At 37.4% G+C, this 13,107-nt stretch overlaps 1 protein-coding gene across 4 annotated transcripts in view; it reads left to right on the top strand.

The window, feature by feature from the left end:
- The window catches only part of LOC141435369 (uncharacterized), a 758,872-nt gene that overhangs the window by 196,560 nt on the left and 549,205 nt on the right, over positions 1 to 13,107 (top strand). The window lies entirely within an intron of this gene.

Below are 13,107 nucleotides of genomic sequence, written 5' to 3'. Positions count from 1 at the left end.
GTAAATAAACCGGTAGTATGAATTTATGAACGACCAATTCGACAACGAAAAGAACGAACACAAAGAATGACCTACTACAAACGTTGACATTATAAGAATGTAACTGTACTAACTGACAGGAACGTTCATTATAAAAAAAAACCGGCCAAGAGCGTGTCGGACACGCCCAAGATAGGGTTCCGTAGCCATTACGAAAAAAAAAAAACAAATAATATTATGTGCGTTATGACACAATTAAAACACTTACTCTCTAACCGTCTTAAAATCTATTACCAGAAAAAGAACGTATCTTCACGGCATTTACGTCCTTTTGTTGAGAAGCGCAGTTTTTCGGCAATAACTCAAAAACGGTATATCCGATCATATTGAAACCAATTTTCGTTGAAAGTATTTATTAAGCGTTACCTTGCCATATTTTTTGGACAAACGGTTTACAAGATAGGGGGGGGGGGGTCACAATTTTTTTCTACTTTGGGAGCCATTTATTTCCGGAAATCTTCACTTAATCAAAAAAGTTTTTGAGAAACCTTACTATCTTTTCAAAAAAGCTGTCGAACTATGTACCACACGTTGAAACGACGTGTATGGAGTGCCCCCCCTATAAATATTTATTTTTATAATTTAACTACAAAACTAAATAGCGGCTCTGACAAGACATCTGTACTCCAAATTTCTTTGATATACATCTTGTAGTTTTCGAGTAAAATGCCTGTGTCATACGGACGGACAGACAGACAGACGGGCTTGACGAAACTATAAGGGTTCCGTTTTTGCCATTTTGGCTCCGGAATCCTAAAAAATTATGCCCAGCTCAAAAAGTATTTTACTATGTATGTACATAACATACAGGCTGTTCCGAAGTAAGTATTAAATTGTAAATCAGTCATTACTCCGTTAATATTGTGGCGTTTGAACATGAAACTACCGAGAGACTCACATATTAAATGATATTGTTGTAACGGATTAAATCGAGTTTAGCTCCACATGTTTCGGGCTAATTCGTAACCCGTCTTCCTAGGAGCAACGCGACTCTGCGGTTGCCGCAACACGCGTACTGCACGCCACCACTGCTCACGCGACGACAACATCAAACATGATGAGCTAAACTCGATTTAAGACGTGAGTTATCCGTTACAATATCATTTATTACTGTATGCGCTTGGTTTAAAACTGTACATACTCATAGGTTAGAAATACCTTAACATGTTCTATTCATCTTATTCCAGAGGGTAGAGAGAGACACGTATGCATATATATATATATATATACTTCTCTACTCATAATATATAACACCCCACTTCCCACTAATATTATAAACGCGAAAGTTTGTATGGATGGATGTTTGTTTGGATGTATGTTCGTTACTCTTTCACGCAAAAACTACTGAACGGATTTCCATGAAATTTGGCATAAGGTGATATATACCCTGGATTAACATAAAGGCTGCTTTTTATCCCGATATTCCTACGGGATAGGGATAAAATCTTGAAATAACAACCGCTGGGCTTAGAGTCATGAAATTTGGTATGTGGGTAGCTGGACGTCTGGAATAACACATAGGCTACTTTTTATCCCGATATATCCACGGGATAGGGATAAAATCTCGAAACAACAACCGTCGGGCTTAGAGTCATGAAATTTGATCATGATTGTCAATGAAAACAACGATTTAATTTTCGGGAATTCCCACGGGCAATTTGTAAAATCCCGGAATGTCAATGCTGCTGGACCTAATGATTTACGTGTGCGAAGAAGCGGTCAAACACTAGTATGACATATTATCTAACGTACGCGAGTATGATAATTGGATTGACCGTCTCTTTCTACTCAAAATAATAGTAATTGCGGTAATCGCAATAGATGTAGTTTATCTATTGCTCATAATTTCATATTATTTCTTGCAATAAGACTTGTATCATATAATTATATGTATAATAACACGAGCCCCTATTGTAATAAAGTAGATTGTATTAAGTACTCTATAAATCAGAAACCTGAGATAGTGGGAAATTAAACAATTCTAATCTTAAAAAAAGTCGGGTTCCGTGCATTTATGAAAAAAAATGAAAATGGAACAAATGAAAATTATTTATTTCACCATAAATTAGTGCACGTAATCAATAGGTGGGGACTTCCTGTTAAGTATAAAATACTTGTATTAGGACGCCCCGCTCCTCCATAGCAACAAATTGCCATATTTATACAGAAAAAATGTGTGTTAGTGTGTGTGTTTATGTGTATTTTACAACAGATTCGCAATAGCCTACTACAAACAACATTTTATAATACATGTAAGTATACTGTTTCAAGTTTTACTTGGAAATCTTGTCAAAAATTGGAAACATAAAAGTAAAAATACTGTTTAATTTCATTAAGTATTAAGTATTTTTATTCTATGTAAATCTGAATACAACAATAATACCTATTTAATAATCCAGTGCTTTAACTAAATTACTACAAAATATTTATTCTATGTAACTTATGACGGGAGACGAGCTGTCGGTAGGCCTCCAACAAGATGGAGTGACGACTTGGTTAAGATCGCGGGATCGCGTTGGATGCGGAAAGCACAAGACCGGTCTGAGTGGAGAGCCTTGGGGGAGGCCTATGTCCAGCAGTGGACGTCTTTCGGCTGACATGATGATGATGATGAACTTATGACATTTATACATTTTTAAATAGCCTATATATGTGTCCCATTGTTCGACAAAGGCCCTCTTGACCTCCATAGCTCTCGTTCTATCGCTATGTCAGGTCACTCCTCTGCTAACTCTTTGCACTATGCTTTGGTGGATGTCCACATGTGACAGAAGTGCCAAAATCGCAAAATACGGAGGACATTTTGTTTAACGCTAACTGAGAAAAGTTGTATCCGAAGACACACTCAAAGATAAATTGTTGAATCCAGGCTACTGTGGTCTATTCCATCTTGTATTTAGCCTACGGAACCCCAAACGCCACGAACACCGGGGGCTGCGCGTGGCCATGCATCCCCTTAATGGCTAAGGGGACAATGCGTTGCGATTGTCAAATATATTAAGGGGGAGGTACTATGAAAATGCGACCTGTTCGGTGTTAAATTATTTGCAATAGAGTTCAAAGTACATTAACTTGGAAAAAAAATTAACCCCCGACGCACAAAGAGGGGTATTATAATTTTGACACATGTCTGTCTGTCTGTGGCATCGTAGCTCTCAAACGGATGGACCAATTTCGATACGGTTTTTTACGTGAAAGTGAGTTTTTGTGCAGTGGTCTTTAGCTTTCATTAGTTCAGCAATTGAGATATTTGAACTCTGAAATGGCAGTGCCAATGGTTTTTCAACTTTTTTTAATCCCCGACGCAAAAAGAGGGGGTTATAAGTTTGACCGCTATGTGTGTCTGTCTGTGGCACCGTAGCTCTTAAACGGGTGGACCGATGTGAATGGGGTTTTTATTATTTGAAAGCAGGTTTTTTAGCCATGGTTCTTAGATATTTTTTATCAAAATCGGTTAGCCGTTTTTGAGATATTGAACTTTGAAGTGACAAAGTCGAGGGTTTTCCAACTTTTTGTTGGTTAGGTTAGGTGTGAATAGGTATAGGTTTTGCCACGAGAGTTGAAGTGTAGCAACCTACATGTTACCTACCTTTTGATTTCAATATGGGCCAGTACAGACGGATACATTCCAACTGCAACGTAACTAATTTATTGAATCAGGCGTTACTTTGCGGAGGTCCATATCAATGAACTAAAATAATTTCCTTGCTCACCCGCGACCTTACGATAGCTAAGCTTATGCAAAATATGCGTGTTCATGCACACAACACAACAGTTGTTTGGTCTAACAACTGGTAGCATGGTGTACGGTTGTGTCACTCTGAAGATGAGCTCTGGTTGAGTTCGAAACGCGTCAGTGTAGTGTGGTGGTGGTGATAGATGGGTTTGTGTGATTTGTGTGTGTTCTTACAGTGTGGAGGTGGAGGAACTGCATGAACACGCATATTTTGCATAAGCTTAGCTATCGTAAGGTCGCGGGTGAGCAAGGAAATTATTTTAGTTCATTGCAACGTAACTACCAACTGCCGACTGCATACATTTCAATTGCAGTCAGAGTGCAGTTGTGCCGACTGCAATCGAACTGCAACGAAAAGTATAATGGCAGTCTGTCTGTACTGGCCCTAAAAGAGAATGAATGAAAATGTATGAGTGAACGTCAAAATCCCGCTTTCATTACATGACATGTTTTTACTTATCTGTTCTGACCAGCCAGTTACTCCGAGACCTGACAGTCCTAGCATGCTTACTATGTTCACGTGGTTTATCCAAGGTCACCCCTCCCCTCACTATGAATGAAGGGGCGCTGGACTCGGGGTGACTGTCGCGCGACCGACGAGTTTTGATACTTGTGTCTGAGCCTAGTGGTCAGATTCATAAATAGGATTTTCAGTTTATTTTTATTTATTTAACACATTCCGTAGTTATAAATGTCATGCAAAGTACTACCCTGCAAGGGCGTCGCAATATATTTAAATTTTTATATCTAATTAATGTATGTATAAACAATATGAATATAGGTAGGTAGGTACCTTGTCTCATTTTGAAAGGAAGTCTGTGCTCAGCAGTGGGTCATATAAAGGCCGAAATTATTATCTGATTTAAAAAAAGGACTTTATAAAAGATGGGAGAAATAAAAAAATAAAGTTTTAGGTCCATGGCCTAAGCGTGAGCTACACGTTTAAGGGTTTAGGCAATTATTTTTGTTTAGTTGTTAAGATAAAGAGTAATAATATCTCGAATCATTTTAATTGTAGCTTATAGGTATTTTTCTAAAGTTATGTTTGAGTTAACGTAGCCGGATGTATAGAATATAATAGTAATTAATGGCCAAATACTGATCTTAATACTTTTACGACGTAATTTTTGATGAAATCATATTAGGTACCTTTATATTGGTGGTAAGACCTTGTGCAAGGTCCGCCCGGATTGCTACCACCATCTTGCTCGCTAATCCTGCCGTGAAGCAGCAGTGCTTGCACTGTTGTGTTTTGGCGTGGAGAGTAAGACAGCCGGTGAAATTACTGGCACGTGAGGTATCCCATCTTAGGCCTCTAGGTTGGCAACGCGTCTGCAATACCCCTGGTGTTGCAGATGTTTATGGGCGGTGGTGATCTCTTACCATCAGGAGGCCCACTTGCTCGTTTGCCATCCAGTCGTAAAAATAAATAAATGTATTGATTTCTATACTAACATCACCTACAAGCATTTCGATTATTTAAAGTAGGTACCACTCGTATATATATTACCGTATAAAACCACTTTTGCCATTGATCTGTTTTGAGAAAATTACTTTCTGCCAAGTTTCGTGCGGCGCATTTCTCTTGGTAGTAATGATCTTTCCAAGAGCGCTGGCAGTATAAATAAGGCATGTAAAAAGCCCTTTGTGGCCTGCTTTCTTGATTTTGCCATTCAAAAATTAAACGTTAGTTTATTTTCAAATTTCGAACCGAACAAAAAACTGTTGAAATAAGTATCAAGAACCCCCATGACAGGGAGCAAGGCGAGCCCTCGCCGCGCGAGTTTAGTCGCAACGCGGCCGCCGACGCCAGCGCGCCAAATGCAACGAAAAACAAACTAATTTGAAGTTTGGAACGTGTGAACTGTCAAATTGTGCTAGTGATTGTGATTGGTCGGTTACGACGCGTTTTGATAGTTGCGGCTGTAGTTCGTTTTTTGCCTTTGTTTACACGTTGTGCTTGGCTGTACAGAATCAAGGTCTCATAAAAGTATCCGAAAACTTGTTAATATACCTACTTATCGACTATAAATCGTAAGGAAGTTGCAAAACTGAATCGTACACTAATGGTGTAGCAAAACTGCATAAATAAACGGTTCAAATGTGATATTAACTAGTAAAATTATGTCCAAAAGTTTCTATCGACAAATTCCACTTTTACTTATATCCATCTTATCTTCTAACGTCGCATTGCAAGGCACAGGCCTCCTCTCAGAAAAAGAAGGCTTGACCCAGCGGTCTCACGCCACGCGAGTGCGTATCAAAATTTCCAATGTAATTTCAGACATGATTTTCGAAAAACTAAGAAGTGCAAGCCTGGATTTGAATCCTCGATCCTCTGTTTAAGAGGCCGTAGATCGAACCACTAAGCTACTACAGCTTCACGGCTGATTAACTAAATCAACAGAAGCCGAAAGCACAGCAGGACGTCCACCAACGAGATGTAGAGATGGCCTGGTCAAAGCCGCAGGTTTGCCGTGTCTGCAGGTAGCTTCCAAGCGAAGAAACTGGAGGTCTATAGGGCCTATGTCCAACAGTGGACGTCCTACGGCTGGCTGAGATGATGATGATGATATAAACACTCGCAAAGTGCAAGTGTTTACCAACAGCGAATCGATTTCTCATAAAACGGCGGCACCGCCTGTCAAATCTTGCACCCATAACATTGCATATTGCAACCAAAACAACAATGCACTCAGCAAAGCCCTTTTGACATTGGCATAAAGTTCTTTCTTACTTCACACAATGGCATTGCACTCGTAATGTTGCATAGAACAACAACGATAGCAATGCACTTGGTAGAAGACTTATTACAATGGTATAAGGTTGTTTGTTACGTGATGTAGTGATTTGCTGCTCTAGTTTGCACCAACAGTGCCAACAACAACTACCGCGATAGTAATGCAGGCAACAAAGAATTTATGCCATTGAGATAAGATTTTTTTGTAGGTATGCAGTGGTTTTAAAAAGGTGTTTTTAAAACGGGTAAATTTTGAGTTAGGAACGTTTGGGGATTTCGAAAATGAAAGTGGAAGGTGTCTTTTTTGGACCCCCGACGCAAAAAGTGGGGTGTTTTAAGTTTAGCGTCAATGTCTATTTGTATGTCTGTGGCATTGTAGCTCTCAAAACATAGATTTCATTAAATAAGTTAAGCCATTTTTGAGATATTACATTTTGAAATGACAATATCGGGAGTTTTCCAACTTTTCGACGACGATTCGGTTATTTTATTCGTAAACATATTTTTACCGACCAAGCATTGGTTGTGAATGAATAACCCCGTAATATTATAAACGTTCCCCCTTTCTGTGTTATTGAAAAATCAAACCACAGGTACAACATTATGAATAATATAATATGGGTGCAGTTCCCAATCGTCTCTAGGCCCGCGTTGGAACTGCGGCCCAAGCCCTTTCATGCTGAGAGGAGGCCTGTGCACATAGCTGGGATGACATGGGATGGTGAATACAAAAGTTTTTGAAAATCATCTTTAAACTTTTTCCCAAGTGTGTATCAACCCTAACCGCACACATACATAAACCAACTTGTCTATGAATACTCATGTCTGTGCGAGTTGGGTTTTACTATGAGTCATGCTGCACCACCTAGGGTTAATGCGGGTGGATAAATTCGGAACTAATGTGTTTCCATGGAAACTTGTTGCATTTTATATGACAGTGGCGCCACCCTTGATCGTAAGAGTAAAGTATCAAGAATTTAACAGGTGATTGGTTGGAACTTTATAAAAGAGTAAGTCTGAAAATTCAGAAAGTTATTGTATAACAAAGGGAATTAGTTTTAATCATGCTATATTATTTTTGATACATTTTTATAACAACATAAAAAAAGACTAGCCTTTTCTCGCGGCTTTGCACGTGTAAAACAATAAGACTAATTAAACTGAAATTCTATGGTTTCGCAAAAGTTTTTTATTCATTTTTTTTCATACTTTTTCGATATTCTTGTGAAAACCGTAGTTTAAAAGTGCTATATGTAACATGTATATTAATTGTTACAATTAAAAAAAAAACTTTATACTTTTTTCACGCACGCCTCATCTTTGTAGCCAAATAGATATACATGCGCTCCCACATAACTCTACTTCGGTAGTCGGGTAAAAATACAGCGAAGCGCCATAAAATTACAAACCTATGCAAATGTACTGCATATAGATACTTTTAATTTTATCAGTCCGAGATGCATACAGACAGTCTAACCTAGGGTCTCACCCCTTCTTGTCCCAATTTTCCCCAATTTAAACCTTACCCCAATCATTTTAACCCCCAATTTTCAATGTATTGTGAGCGCATTATTGTTCATTTCAATTTGTATCTTAGCTAATTGATTTAGAGCTTAATTTGTATTGCAGTACAGTCGACGTGATAATGAACTTCAGTTTATTGTGTTTGACTAGATATTACGTTTTGGAAACTGTTTAGGGTTCCGTTGGATGCAAATAATCAATATTTACTGATTTAATGTAATTTTACTTTGTTTACATAACATTTTTAGGTTCAGAGTTAAATGCTAAGGTTTGTGAGTATGTCTTGTAATTTTGTAGATATGTAGGTAAGTGGACGACTTAAATAATTATAAATATCATGGGAAACTTAACATCAATTGACCTAGTCACAAACTAACCCAAGCTTGTACTGGGGATACTAAATAGGCAACGGATAAACATACTTATACAGATAAATACGTACTTAAACACATATTAAACATTCAAGACCCGAGAACAAACATTCGTATTATTCAGGCGGAATCGAACCCGGGACCTCATGCTTCGTAGTCAGGTTCTCTAACCACTTGGCCAGCCGGTCGTCTTGAATATACGGTACTTTTTTCCCGATAATATTCGCACGGGATCGCGATAAAATCTTGGAATTTCAAGAGTTTAGAGTCGTGAAATATTGCACGGTTAATTTTCATGTAGCGTCGATGTTCGATGAAGATGAAAACTATAATGTAACTTTTTTTTATGTAGCCTATGTCCCACTGCTGGGCAAAGGCCGACGTTATTTACAGACTTTTATAAAGAAAACCACAACAGCGAAGGTTAAAGATCACTTGCCTTTGGCAGGTATTTTTAAGAAAAATAAAATAATAATTTACTCAATATTATCAAGATAATTTCAAAATTTAATTCTGTTCCAATTGACAATAACTACACATTTGCAATGACTTGCTAAATAAAAACTCAACTCTAAATGTGGTCTGGTTGGGGTAAATTGGAAAATAGTTGGGGCACGATGGTACTCAGTGGGGTAAGATGGGACATCACGGAGGTGGGGTTCTTACAATTGATTAAATAAATCATGATTACTTTGCGAAATTACGGACTGTTGCTGTTTAGGGATTGTGATATCTATGATTAGTTTGTGGAGATGCAGTAGGGGTTGGCGCGAAAAATATTAAATACTTACTAATATTAAGTAAGTGAATAAATACTATTATTATAAATGCGAAAGCGTGTGTGTTTGTATGTTTGTCCGTCTTTCACGTCAAAACGGACCGACGGATCGATGTGATTTTTGGCATAGAGTTAGTTTATGGGCCAGAGAGTGACATATGCTACTTTTTATCCCGGAAAAATGCACAGTTCCCGAGGGAACAGCGCGCGATAACCGAATTCCAAGCGGGAGAAGCCGCGGGCAAAAGCTAGTATTATGATAGTTATGATAGATACCGATACAGAAAAAAAGTAAACAAACGTAGTCATTGTTATAATAACTAAAACTATTTTGTGCTCTGCAGGGAAAAAAGGAAAAAACTATCGCAAAAAATTAATACATAAACTTAAAGCCTCCTGCCGTTGAGCCGTTAATTTGGGACCCATTTCGTCAAAAAATCCTTTGAGTTATCACACAAAATGACAGATATTCGATCTTAAGTAGGTCCCAAATTAAAGTTCGTGAAAAATCATTGATGTGTTTTGTGTTACTGGATAGTTAATCTCTCTCTAACAGTTAAGTTACATACGTTATCTCTTTATTAGTTCTATATTAAGGTTAGGAGTTCATATCACTCCTAAACCGTTCATTTGAATTTTATAATCTTCAAACTTTACCCTGCTCGCCCACAACCCACAACACAACGATGTACTGAACTAAAAAGGTTCACATTACTTTCAAAATACAATGCACCCAATCCAGGATTTTCGGTACATACTCAGACTTTCTTAAAAATGGAATGCATTTTTCACCCCTCACTGGACTTAATTCGGTGTGAAACTACATCGCCCCTTCAGGGGTGCCATTGTTGTTCATTTCCAAACTGAATGCATGTGGAGAGGTAATTTAGGAAAGTGGAACTTCAAACGGGAAATGGTTTTCGATGTATTTCAATCCCAATTGCGAATGGATATTGATTTGTTGCATGTGCCACGTACCTTTACTTTTAATTAAAAAACTGCATTTTTTTTAACTTCAAACGAAGTAATATATCTAAGTACCATATATGGGACTAGTTACAGCAGATGCCCTTCTCTCTGCCCACGTCTATTTCCCTTACAAATATTTTATTATTTAAAACTGTAGAGTTTATCTTCAAATAAAATACTTTGACAGCCAATTAAGCGTGTACCGAGTACGTCTGTGTTTGAGTATGTGTGCGTGTGTAAAGCTCTATAAATGCAAAACATTTAAAAGCAATTAAAAAAAATATTTTATTTATAAGCTACAATATGTATAAATAAAATATTGTACTTTTATCAAGGTAAAGTTTATATTCCTGCAGGCCATACATGACATTGCGAGCATTAACAGTACATATAAGTTTGGTAATTAAACTAGTTTACCAATGACAAGAATGTGCTTACGTCAGATCACTAATCTCGAGGCGTTTACATCTGTCACGGATAACAAAGTTTGGTTAATTGTGGGGAAACGCAGGGCACTTCCGAGGAGAGAGAGCACAAGGGTCTTATATTGTCAGACGGTTCAGTTATCGTTTAATAAAAATAGGTTGTATGCATAAATACGCAATGAAATGTGATGCTATTAAATTCATAATTATAATTTAAATCATAAATACAATTTTATTAGACTAAATAGTATAAAAGGTATATTAGGGACAATAAAAAAAACTAAAACTACATTTAAATTAAATAAGCTAAAACTATAATAAATCTATAAATGGACCCTGCGGCATGGTACCAAAAATGCTGGCAGCATTTCCCCGCTGGATCGCAAGACGGATGCGTTGAGCGAGGAAACTGCCAGATCTTCGGTCTCCTGTGATATCTCTGAGTCTCTTTGATAGATCTTTGAAGAAACTCAGAGCGCCAGGGCCCCACGGACCAAGGGTCTCGACGCCGAAAGGTACAAAATTATATTCGGCAATACAATACAATACAATAACTATTTATTGCACACCAACACATAGCAAGCAGTAAAGAAAACACAGGTATATACACAGAGACTTTCTACACACACCCATTGGTTATTAGTTAAAGTCAAAGTCAAAGTCAAAATATCTTTATTCAATTTAGGCTATAACAAGCACTTATGAATGTCAAAAAAAAATCTACCACCGGTTCGGAAAAACCTCTGCTGAGAAGAATCCGGCAAGAAACTCAACGAGGTATAATTTTTTTTTTAAAACAGATTTACAATATTATTAAATATACATCACAAGTATTTAACACAACTTTATTTTTAACACAGTAGGTTCGCTATTTGAAGGGATCGCTAATGCGGATCGGAATTATTTCCAAATATCCCTGTCCATGATATAATCATTAACTTTATAATACGCCTTTGATATTAATGTCTTCTTGACAATAGATCTGAATTTTGTATCCGTTTCATTTATAATATTTTTGGAATTTTATTATAAAAACGTATGCAATTTCCCAGAAAAGACTTTTTGGTTTTAGCCAGTCTGTAAGATGGAACTTTAAGCTTCCCTGTGTTTCTAGTAGCCTTTGGCTTATCGACGTTAGTGGGAAAATCGCATATGTTCTTCCTAACATACATGATTATTTCAAAAACATAAAGCGACGGCAGGGTTAGGATATCTGTTTCCTTAAAAAAAGATCTTAAAGATTCACGCGTCTTCAAATTATGAATTGCTCTAATTGCTCTCTTTTGTAAGATAAAAATTGACTCAATGTCTGCAGCAGATCCCCATAAAATAAGGCCGTACGAAATAATGCTATTAAAGTAAGCAAAATACACCAACCGTACAAGCTGCCGTATTTTCCAAACTTCAATCTACTTGCTGTGACAGGTGCATCCCATTATAGCACGTTGTAAAATTGTAAAGGCTTACTTCTTCTTCCTACAGTGCTACTCCATCATTGAAAGTTAGGCATAACCAGCTGCAGCTGTTTTACTATTTTGATGCTGGTTACTTAATGTAAAAAAAAATACTTGTCTCTTAGGTTAGTTAAGGGAGTCTATAATTTGCACTTTTTACATTCGGCTATCCATACCATTGATTTGTTCTTTATGAAGTTCAATAGGTTTCACAAGGTGTTAACTATACCGCCATTTTTATAGGATTACAGTACTGTCTATAATATTTCACAGTCCACCAACAGGCTTCCGCCCCCCACAAGTTGTGTTCGCAAATTCATCAGTCATAAATGTTAAGCAAACGAACGTGACGGTGAATGCATTCTCGGTTTGTACAGCAGCTGCTGTATATTTGGATATTACTAAGCTATCGTCATTGTCAGTTTTTGTCTTGGGTTTTTGTGCAGGCAAACTTGACCCTCCATATTTATAATAGAAAGAAGAAAGAAAGAAAGAAAGAAAGAAAGAAAACGCCATAATAAACAAACATAAAACAGATGAAGACATACATGACGCTAAATAGGTCCCCACTCAGCATAAAGCCACGGCAAGCCGTGGCGCTGATTTTCAGTGAGGACCTTAATTGAGGATAATAGAAATAGATGAATTATTTATAGAGTGACAAACTAAGCAGGTATAGGTACATCGTAATGAACCATCACAATGACATATAAAAAAAAATACGTACCGTTGTTTTTGAAAAATCCTTTACAATCGATGGTAAAATAAACGTCTCAGTGCTCGACACACTAATGCCCAATAGATGACACCTTACTGTCACCTATATTGATGGGGCAGTGTCCAGCTCTCGGACGCTTACCTTAGTTGAGACGTTTTTATAGTTTGAAGGGGTTCTTTTACACGGCTGTCCAAAAAGGAGAGAGACAAAAAAGCACATCGTATGAATCCTATCTGAACACAGTCTGACCATGCCAGAGAATGAAGTTAAAGTGTAATATTTTCGCTTTATTTCTCCTAAGATTTATAGCTTTAATAGCATTTACTAAATCCCTTAGAGCTTTAATATCGCCT

The sequence above is a fragment of the Choristoneura fumiferana genome, chromosome 14 (genome assembly GCF_025370935.1).
Source record: "Choristoneura fumiferana chromosome 14, NRCan_CFum_1, whole genome shotgun sequence".
Lineage (NCBI taxonomy): Eukaryota > Metazoa > Arthropoda > Insecta > Lepidoptera > Tortricidae > Choristoneura > Choristoneura fumiferana.
The sequence above is the reverse complement of the archived record's forward strand: the minus strand, read 5'-3'. Positions and strand labels throughout refer to the sequence as shown.